We start from the raw sequence: 12,241 nt of genomic DNA, 5'->3' as shown, positions 1-12,241 counted from the left end.
ATTTTTGAGAATTTAATCAAGAATTACTAAGAAAAGGGGTGATTTCTTACCTTAAATCCGTAAGAGAATCAAGAAATAGATGTTAATGTAGTTTCTCAAGAATCCACAAGTTTCACTTTAAGCCCTCACACTAATTTTAGGATTTAAAGCTCAAGAGGAAGGTGAAAGAATGAGAAAAAATCAGATAAAAAAGGTTATTTATACTGTAGCCGAGTACCAGTTAAAACAAGGCATAAATCGCATTTAGGGAATGTGATTTACCCTTTAAATTTTCTAGTTGCACCAGCAACTTGGTGCACCAGATTTTTTAGTCCAAACGAACTTTGATGGGATGTTCGAAATTTGTTTGGACTCTGATATACGCAAACGAACTATGTAACTACACTAAATTCGATGCTCCGAACTCAATAGTGATATCAGATTTTTGAAAAACTGGTGTTTTCATAAAGTTGACCCCCCAAAATTATAATTTTCCAAACCAAGAGTCGAAATGAGATTAAAAGCCATAAAATCACACCAAACATGTTACCACCCTAAAATCAACATTTTAGATCTACTGGCAAAGTCAAATTTTTCATCCGAGATTGTTTCAGCCAAATATGAGTCCCACACTCATATTTCTAATTTTTCAACATTCGATCAATATGTTAAAATGAGCTCGGGTGTACTGGAACTTGAACCAAAGGTCTACCTAGACTAAAATTGATATTTCAAGCTACTAGCGCAGTTCATTTAGCTATCCATTGTACGGATCAAAAGATATCCACATAAGTCCAAAATAAGGCTCTCAAAGCCATTAAAAACCACAATATACATCGAATATACATCGAAAACTATGTCAATCACCTCCACACTTTCGAAATACCATAATACAACTATATGTAGGGGTAAAACAGTCAAATCACACATAAATATACAATTCACATATTTCATCAAAAAGTTGGTCATTACATTATCATTATCTTGTGCTCGAGTTGGGGCACGTGTTGATCTTATTATGGGTGTTGTCACAACCCAATAACCGGATCATCTGGGCACCTACTCTAATCCACCAAGATTGAAGATCCCTTACCACTCCATTAGAAAATGTACGAAAGTCATAAAAGAAAAAAATAAATCTTTCAACTATTACAATACTGGTTACAGATCTTCAATTACAAAGGAAATACTCTTCCCCAAAGATCTTGTTAAGATAGGTACAAGAGCTACTACAAGAAAATATGAAATACATATGACTCGGCTTCCACCATAACAATGAGTAAAGGAAAGTTTCTAAAGATCTCTATTTGTGTCACTCAACTAAAACTTAATTGATCCTGCAATCAGACTATACCCCAAAAAGGATATAAAAAAAGTAGTATCACTACAACGACATCGACCGAATTTAGTTACATCACGTAAACACAACATAAATATCCAAAATAAAACATGCACTTAAGTGCTATATCAAATCTGATTAACTCCCATACTTTTGTTCTTCTTTGAACCCTCAATTATCTATTTTACATTTATCCATAGTCAATCACCACACAACGTTTAATTCTAATGCACCACCTATCAACTCTTCTGTCACAGCTTATGCATTTAATACTCGCTCAATTATGTGTCCAACAGCATTTAACCACAGTGAATTCCAATCCTCTATTAACCAATAAATTCAACCTCAATAAAAATCATGCTTTGTGGACTACCCTCAATTTAATACAATACATGTATAATATGAATATATAACCATGTATTTTAAATAAGTACAACCACATACCACTTTAGCATTTATACATTTCTTAGTATTTCTAAACAATACAAAACAAGGACAAGTATAAGGCAACATGAATAATGCGCCAAGTTCGTACCAAGACTAACGACAATGAGCTTCATCTTGCCACGATTACTCTCATTCTAAAGACTTCAACAATTATTTACACAATTAAATGTGCAATAGCGGGACCACTCATGAATCCAAATAACGATTATAATTTTAATCAATTCACTCAAAGAATCGGATATATCAACAACAGCATAATTGGATAACCATCAAACTCACCAATATCGTATATACGCATGTCATAGGTCTTATGGTTGCCCACTAACCATGACCTACAGGGAATGAACTCATTCTATGTCAAATAACCCAAAAATATAGTATTTTCCACCTTTATTTCAAACCAATATTGTACCACCCTTACTCCAAACCAATATTATACTATCTTTATTCCAGTATCCCCAACCTTATACTCCCTGAGCTTCACCAATTTTATGATGATGACCTTTACCGGTCCATCTCTTAATAACATTTCATGTCATAGCGAGTATAACCACAAAATTAAATAACACAACCACACTTTTACGTCAACAAAAAAATTTATGCAAGCTCATTAAATATGATTAAACACTTGTAATATCATCCAACAACTCAACATTTTAAGCATACATTTCAATAAGTACACAAAGAGGTAGGTAACAAACACGCATAAACTATGTTTATGTGTGCATGTTAAACTCTTTCTCTTATATATATATATATATATATATATATATATATATATATATTCAATTAGCACATACATTACCTTTGGATTAAACCTCATTTTTCCCAACGTGGTGATACACTACTTCTTCAACCTACCACACAATTATCCCCTCAACTTCTATATTAAAATCTAAGTTATCCCCATTGTTACTCCACGACCTAACATTTTCACCTATCTTACAGGGTGCTATTAAAGTATTCTTACCAAGGGCTGTTCTGTTTAAGAATAATACATAGAGAATAATTATGTCATATCTATATATTTTTTGAATTAGCATTCACAGATAATATATACCAGCTCTAAACAACTCACTACACATTCAATAATACAATCCTAATTCTCATAGGCTTAAATTATTATTTTTATCCAACCAAGCATCTTGCTCACAGGTCTAAGCGTAGAATCTCCCATCAATCTACATTACATATACATTTTTTAACATGGTTTTTAATACTCAATTAAACCTAGCCTACCTAGACACTAAATATCTATAGGAAGGCATAAATGCAAATTTCTGACTTTGTTCTAGTGACTTCTATCGTGAAATTTGCAAAAAAATGACTAGTTTTACTATGTTCAAGCATACCCCTTCATCTTCATTTCTCCAATGCTCTAAGAAACCCTAGGGGACTTTTAGAACGAAGCCTTATCCTATTTGAAACTGAAGAGATAAAAAAATAAAAAAATAAAAAAATAAGGAATTATTCTGTCTATCAGTGTTCAGCTATATAGCAGTCAGTAGGCTGCCACCATGGTGCCACTATAGGAGACAATTTCTCGCTATAGTGGCATGATGTCAGTCTGCCCCCAAAATTTTAATTCTGAAATTATTCAACCAAGTCCTTCATGCAACTATTTCAAGGATATTTACAAAATTCTTATATCCCAAACCAATTGAGCAAGATAATTTTAGTAATAATAGGATGGGCCATTATAGGTGTCTACATGATTTCTTTATCTTTGTTTTGCAGGAGGAGAGTCTATCACAATGATTGAGGTATTAGGTGACTTGAACTCATTTATATCATCATTGAGTTGATTATTCTATGATATTAAGGTGGTTATGAACGTGCCTACTAATTCATGTATTCCTATTCATGGAACTGGTACCACTGAGAAATACTAATTTTGAAAAAAATGAGATACTTTATAAAATTTCTTAGCTGAGGAATGTGTCAGTAAGGTTTATTGAACAAATTATGATATTGTATGGATCGCCAACTCTCCATGGGTCCTCTCCTACTAGCTTAAAGCTCAAAAGATATATATAAGGTGAAACATATAATTATTGCATAAATGCCATACCATCATATTGCACTTCATTGCATTCTTTTATATGACTAATTATTTCCATTAATATTGTATTAGCGTTATTGAATCTTTTTACCATATTATGTATTTTGTATCTCATATCACTATATTGTATTGCACTATGCTTTTTCTTGGGTGATATTATGGTTGAGATATTATTGTATGTTGTGGATTTAATCACGGCCTAATTTGTTGAGACTATTGTGTCACACCTATGGGTTGCATGGTATATAAGCTCTTTATTTTATCCTAGATTATTGTCTAGAAATGGTGATTGGTCATAATATACTGTGTTGGTGAGACTCGCATCTAAAGTAACTTTCTTTACTTTTTTGATCATAACATAGTATGTGTTAATTCACCTGGACTAATTTATCTATCCTATTTATTGATATTCTTATAACTATTTTGGTTGGGTCACCTTACTTAGTTGGGGTGGTGTATTTACTGTTTGCAGGTTTATTTAGTGTACTCATGGATGGTTGGGGTGGTGGTTCTCCTCATCACTTTAGATAGGATCGATTATCAACGATACTTGCTGAGTAAACTTGTTTTGTACTCACCCTTTGTCTTTCTTTCCCTTATCTGCACCCCATTTAGGTAATGATTTGAGTAACAGAGCATAGATTGTGTTCTCTTAGTACTGCTTTACGGAGATTGGGGCAGTAGCTGACGGGTCTTAGAGCTTATCTAGATCTCTCCTTGTTTTATGTTATGCTTTATTCGCATTTAAGATACTTTAGATTATTTGGACATATTCTATATTAGAGGCTTGTACTAGTGACAACTAGACTTGGGATGTATCATTGAGATTGTAATTTTTTATATCATTTGTGGTTTAAATTCACGTCTTACTTCTTCCGCTTTTATTTTATGTTTGATTATTTTGTTGAGTTGGGTTAAACTCACCTGTACCGAAGGGTATGAAAGGTGCTATCATGGACTCTATTTTGGGTCATGACAGAAAAAAAGGCTAGCTCATGCTGCTAAGAATGGTCATCTGCTATCTAAAAAGGGCAATTCTTAAAAAGAATCAATTAGTGATTTCCATGGATAACTGCAAATAATTTGAGATATTGCACGAATGGTGAGCTAAAATGAGAAAACGTTGAAATATAACATTTGATAAAATAAATGTAACTTCTTGTATGGTGTATTCCTTTCATCTAAATGTTGACACTTGATAGTGTTCTACGGTACGTACACTTCCATTGTATTCATCTATATTTGTTGTTCATAAGTAAGTTTTACATTGAAAGCTAGATATTTGAATATATATATAATGTGAGTGTATGTTCTATAGGACACTAGGATGTCTCGACATTCAAATGAAAGGAATATATCATAAAAGAAGTTATATTTATCATGTTAAATATTCCATTTCGATGTTGTCTCATTTCAGCTTGCCATTTATGCAGCATCTCATAGTATTTGCAGTTAAGTCTGCGGGAATTATTAATGAATTCTTCTTTAGTGAACAAAGCTTAAGGGTGTCAATCGGATAGGACTAGGTCAATCGACATCGGTCCTATTTATTTTACTGGGCTCGGTCCAGATCCAGTCCGGTCTTCCCGTTTACTAGGTCGGTCCGTGCCTGGTCTAATAGTAAATTTAATGCTGACAGCAGCACCGGTCCACCTAGATTTTGGGCCTATCTTAATGAGTCGGTCTGGATCAACCGGGGCCAAATATGATTAATAAGCTGTTTACCTGTCCAGACATTTAAAATGATGCCTAATTCGAATTTTGGTAGTTTCTTTAATATACATTTAATATATACTATTTAGAATACTACTTTTAAGACTATAAACACATACATTCAATAGTTGACTAGGAGTTAGTTAGAACAACTTAGTTTGTTGTTTTAATTTTTATTTATATAATTTTATCAATTTTATTTTAAGTTTGTATATTTTTATATTTCAATTATGTAATGTTATCAATTTAAGTTTGTATATTTATGAATATTAAAGCATGTAATTTTATCAAATTATCTAAGTTTGTATGTTTTTTGGAATTTGAAAATTGAAATTGATAGTGTAAGTGTTGACGACTTGAAATTTGAATTTGCATATTCAACATATACTACTTTAAAAAATATATACATTCAATATATACAACTTAATATACTACCTTAAAGAATATACATACAATATATATACATTACATATTATACAACTTTAGAAAATATACACATATATATACATACAACATATGCTACTTAATATGCTACTTTAAAGAACATACATACAACATATATACATTACATATTATACTACTTTAGAAAATATACACACATATATACGTTCAATAGATACTACTTAATGTACTACATTAAAGAATGTACATAAAACGTATATACATTACCTATTATATCACTTGAGAAAATATACACTCATATATATGTTCAATATATACTACTTAATGTACTACTTTAAAGAATATGCATACAACATATATACATTACGTGTTATATCACTTTAGAAAATATACACTCATATATACGTACAACATTTACCACTTATTATACATACAACATATATACATTACGTATTATACTACTTTAGAAAGTATTCACACATATATACATTCAATATATACTATTTAATATACTACTTTAAATAATATACATACAACATATGTACATTATATATTATACTACTTTAGAAAATATACACACATATATACATTCAATATATACTATTTAAAATACTACTTTAAAAATCTACATACAGTATATACACATTGCATGATACTACTTTAGAAAATATACACACATATATACATACAACAGATACTACTTAACAGAATAATACTTAAATATATTCAAGTATTAACATATACTACTTAAAAGTTAAACCTATACCGAATTTTTATATGTCAATACTAGTAGTTTAAGTAATATTCGCTAACATTACTTTTTAATGTATCATATATGTTTGTTATATTTATGTAAAGTTTGATAGTAATATATTTAAAGTATTTAATACATATAAGATATTCAATATAAATGAAAAAAATATCTAAAGAGTGAATGAACCTTGTATTTGATTGATTTCAAAATGATTCAAAACTTATAAGTTACAAGATTGCAATTATATATCACTACTTTCACAAAGTTAAATACTTAAATTGAAATATAAAAAATTCGATATATTAAATAATTAATTGACAATATTACAAATTTTGCATCATTTTTTTTAATTCATTCATGTACTTAATTGTGCTGAGTTCTCCCTTGAAGTAATGATTTCTTCAAGATCTTGATCGTCTGTCGGCTCCACGTACAGTCCTTGATTTCTTCATTTCGCCTTAATCCAGTCGCTAAGGCAAACTAGAACATTCATGGCATTGTCTCTCAATGAATGTCGGTTGTCTCTAAATTGTTGTCATCCTTGACTAAAAGTGTTCTCTAATGCAACGGTTGATATTGAAACATTCAATATATCTCTAGCTAATTTTTAAAGTACAGAATATTATCTTTCATTATTCTTCCACCAATCTAGTATGCTGATCCTTGCTCTACGATCCTTTATAGGTTGTCTAAGATAATATGTAAGCTTTTTTCGACAAACGATGATGTGTGTTGAAAGAGGCACCCTATTCCAAACATTTAAATTATCATAATCAAAAAAATTATATGTACCTATTTTTTAAAAGATGATAGATGATTTCTCAGGAGGATGGGGAGCGGGAGTTGGAGTAATATGTGCCAGTAAAACATTATCAAGTAAATCTGCATAACGATTGTATAATGCATTGATGTAATTATTCGGATTAGACATAGTTGTAAACAAAGAAGATTCTTCTTCAGGTTGTACATTTAAACCAGAATAAATAATAGAAGTAAATTCGGACATAGTACTATATTTCATAAATGAATTTATTATAGCACCAACAGGTAAAAAAGGAGAAGTGGATAAAAATATTTATAAAATTTATCAGTCATTGCAGCAATAGCATTTTTGTAACTTGATTTATTTTTATATTCATTAAGCAATAAAGAAATGTTGACTAAATAAGCTAAAATATTATAAATAATAGGATAATAAGCAGCAGAAAATTCAACTGTAGCTACATAAAATTTTTGCAAAAATTTAAGATTATCAATCATAACCCAATCAGAATCATGCAACATACACTCAGGAAAAACACCAACCAATTTATTAAAAGTCATAGTAATAAAAACTTTGTAAATATTGCAAGTATTTAAAAAAGGGATAATAGTCTAAAAAAATACATGTACTTTGCCTAAATTTGCAATTGTGCATACTGAACTTTGCGGGGGTACTATTACCCCCCTGAATTATTCTAAAGTGGAATTAATTCACCCTCGAAATGCTATACCTAATTTTGGAGGAGACAGTGTAATACACGCGTCAATCCCATATTTACACGTGTATTTTTTATTTAAAATTAATTTTTATTTACTTTCTTCTTCATTTTCATGACTTTTCATCATTTTTCACCATTACAATCATATTAAAAGTTCAACTAATAACTCAAAACGCAAAAATGAGCCAAATTGCTGAAAAATGTCTTAAAAATTCTTGATTTTTTTATGTTTGATTCGTAATTCTTACAATTTAAGCAAGATTTTGGGTGACTTTAGCAATGGTAAAAGAGAGAAGGTTGAGAATTTGTATGGTGAAGAAATTAAATGAAGGAAGGTAAGGAAGTGGACAAAGAGGTGTGGTGGTTGCGCGGCGGCAATGGTGAGTTGGTGGTGGAGAGAATTTGGCTAGGGTCATTGAAAGAAGAAAGAAAGTAACAATAAAAAAAATAATAATAATAATTTAAATAATATAGATTGATGATTTATATGGGAGAAAATGGAGGAAGATGAAGAAGTGGGCAATTAGTGGACATGGTGGTGGTTGTGCGGCGACGTTGGTTTGATGGTGGTGGAGAAATTTGGTGGTGGAGGAAGAAAGAAATTAAAAATAAAAAATATAATAATAATAATAATAATTTAAATAATATAGATTGATGATTTATATGGAGAAAAATGAAGGAAGATGAAGAAGTGGACAATTGATGGACATGGTGGTGGTTGTACGATGACGTTGGTTGGATGGTGGTGGAGAAATTTGGTGGTGAGAAAAGAAAGAAATTAAAAATTAAAAAAATATAATAATAAGTTAAATAATATATATATTTATATTAAAAAATGTAAAAAAAAAAAATTTAATACTTTCGGATGACTCACGCTCTCAAAGAGAGTGAGATACACTATCTTTGCCACATAAGCCTTTAAGAGTGTAATAATTCTAATTTAAAATAATTCGTGGGGGTAATAGGACCCCCGCAAAGTTCAGTATATGCAACTTTAAATTTAGGAAAAGTACAGATTTTCTTGGACTATTATCCCTTTAAATATGCCATTGGACTATCAGAAATGGCTCATTTATGCCATCCGTTAAAAGTTGGGCTCATTCATGCCATCGCCGTAACAAAATTGGCCCATTTATGCCATTACTTTTAACAGCCGATTTTTAGTAAACAACTTTGCCACGTGGTAGCATATTAGAGGTCCACGTCATTTTTAAATTTTTTTTAAATTTTTTTTTTGAAAAAAAATTTATAGAAATTTTTTTTATAATTTTTTATTTAATTTTTTTAAAAAATGGTGTTGGTTACGAATTTTATAGATTACATAATTCTATGCTTTTATTTATCAAATAACGAATAATAAATTTTGCATATAACTAATGTTCATGTTTTTTCTGGATTCTTATTTTTAAAAATAATTATATATATATTTGACCAATCTTCTAGGTATTTATTTATACATGAACCCAAAATATTCAAACTTGAAATTCTAGTTCATCATAACCATTGCTAGTCCTTATATGCAATGATAATAAAGGACGGAACTGTATTCTTGTCATATTTTGCCAAATGAAAAAGGTGACCATATTAAAATGATCTATTCAAAGACCTTAAATGGTTAGTCTTTCTTAACACTTCGAAAAGTACATGATATAGAAAGAAAAAGAATGCAAAAATGTGAACAATTTCTTCTATTGGTGCATTCTCTTTTCCTTACTTTTCTCTCCCTCTTTGTGTGTGTGCATGCAAAATGTATGTAGTAAAGTATTGTGTGTGGATGTGTACGTTATCATTTATTCTTTTTTGATAATCATTTATATGCATGCATGCATGGATCATATATTATATCAAGTCTCACTTCAAATTTAATCATAACAAAGATTTGAATACTCTAGTATCACAACAACAAATGTAAAATAAGAGCAACTCCACTTCATAATATTGGAATTAAATTTCGCATAATCGCGATATTATATTATTCAAAGAAAGGTAAAAGGTTACCTTTTGAAAAAATTGTTGCCAACAAAAGAAAGAAGAAGCTGGTGGGGATGATTGGGGTAGTTTTCTTTAGGATAAGATTTTTTTTATAAATATATAATGTATAAGGTTGGGAAGTTGAGGGATTTTTTTAATTTTTTTATTTTGTTTTTTTAAATATTTATAAAAAAAAAATATTTTTAATAAAAAAAAATTTTAATTTTTTTTAAATTAAATTTTTTTAAAAAATGACGTGGACTTCTAATATGCTGCCATGTGGCAAAGCTGTTTTCTAAAAATCGGTTGTTAAAAGTAATGGCATGGATGAGCCAGTTTTGGAACGGCGATGGCATGAATAAGCCCAACTTTTAACGGATGGCGTAAATGAGTCATTTCTGATAGTTCAGTAGCATATTTGAGCTTTTTTCCAAAAATCATTAGTAACATTCCCTCTAGTATCTACTTTTTTAGACATTAATCTCAGTCTAAGTCCACTTTGCTGATATTTTTTTAAAATTTCGAGCCAAATTTTTCTATGATTTTCATGAATAAAGCCAATCGCAAGCCTAACTTTTTCAATAGCAAGCTCAAAAAAATCAAGACTATCTTTTACATTTAAATTATATATATGACAAGCACACTTAATATGAAATATTTTGAATAATGGTGGAGAAAGTTCAACTTTTAATAATTCAACACCAATCTTGTTGTTAGATGAATTATAAAAAGATATACATAAAACTTTGTTTTTAATATCATAATATCTTGCAACTTTTGTAATGAATTCAGAAATAAATTTCACAGTGTGTCTATTGTTTTCATCATTAAAAAATGTAAAAATAAACTTTTGCATAACAATATTTTCTATCTAATGAAAAAAATTGTTAAATAATTATTTTTATTGATAGCATGACCAAGGTCAGAAGTTAGACAAACTTTACATGAACAATTTTTTAATAATGTAAATAAATAATATAGATATTGGGCACATGAAGTCTAAAAATATCGGACCGACAAATACTTCTAAAAATACATTCAAACATAGAATTATAATTGATTGAATATAATCAATAAAAGCTTCAGAAGAAGCAAAAGAGAAAACAAACAACCCACAACTATTATTTTTGTTAATACTTCATGATCCTTCATTTATTGTAATTCTAAACTAACTTATCGATTTTTGGGTACAATCTAACTAGAGTTGGTTCCTTAACAGTCTCGCTACCTTCTGCCTCATCTAGATCTTTTTGGTGATTTTTTTGCAAATGTTTCTTCAATTAACACGTACCCCTTTTTTTTCCTCCAGTCTTATGCTCATATAATTCCTGACATAGATTGCATTGGACCTTAATAGTTTCTTCTACTCAAGTATAAAATTATCACATAATACTAATTTTTTACGAGATCTTACAAAGAGCCGGGGAGGAAGATTAATCTATTCAGATTGAACATTAATATTACCAACTCTGGGTGTATAATTAACATCATCATCATCTTCATTTAAATCAATTGTGTCTGCTTCATTCTCTTTTTTTATACCATAATTTTCTTAAATTTCTAAAAAATTCATATCATGAGCATCTACACATTTCATTCTCAATAGGTTCACTAATTGATACCAGAGGTCAGAGGCGAACCCAGGATTTGAAGTTTGTGGGTGCACCAGTATTGTCAATGACGCGCATAAGACTCGAAGCAAGACTCAAAATGTGTTGAGCGCTCACTTCACTTAATGTGTAACTTAGGTTCTAATTTCTAATACATACTTTTCCTTGTCAGTCAATGAGGCTTTCTTAAAAGACGGACTGTTTCACTTTATCAAAAAAAAAATTCATATATTTGTCATTCTTGCTTATATTATTAGTCTTAGACTAGACATATATTTATATTTTTTTTCTCTTTATGCTTTTTTTGGGTGAAATCTCACGCTTTATTTGTACTTTGTACTTAAACACAATAGACCATAAAACTTTTTTTATGCTTGTTGCTTTTGATAATACTGTGGTGCACAATATTATCTTAAGACATTAGAAAAACTTTCAATGTCGATTAAGAGATATTATCATATTCAATTGGTCGTCAAAGACATA

Source organism: Capsicum annuum, chromosome 1, assembly GCF_002878395.1.
Source record: "Capsicum annuum cultivar UCD-10X-F1 chromosome 1, UCD10Xv1.1, whole genome shotgun sequence".
Classification (NCBI taxonomy): domain Eukaryota; kingdom Viridiplantae; phylum Streptophyta; class Magnoliopsida; order Solanales; family Solanaceae; genus Capsicum; species Capsicum annuum.
Note: the sequence above shows the minus strand (reverse complement) of the source record.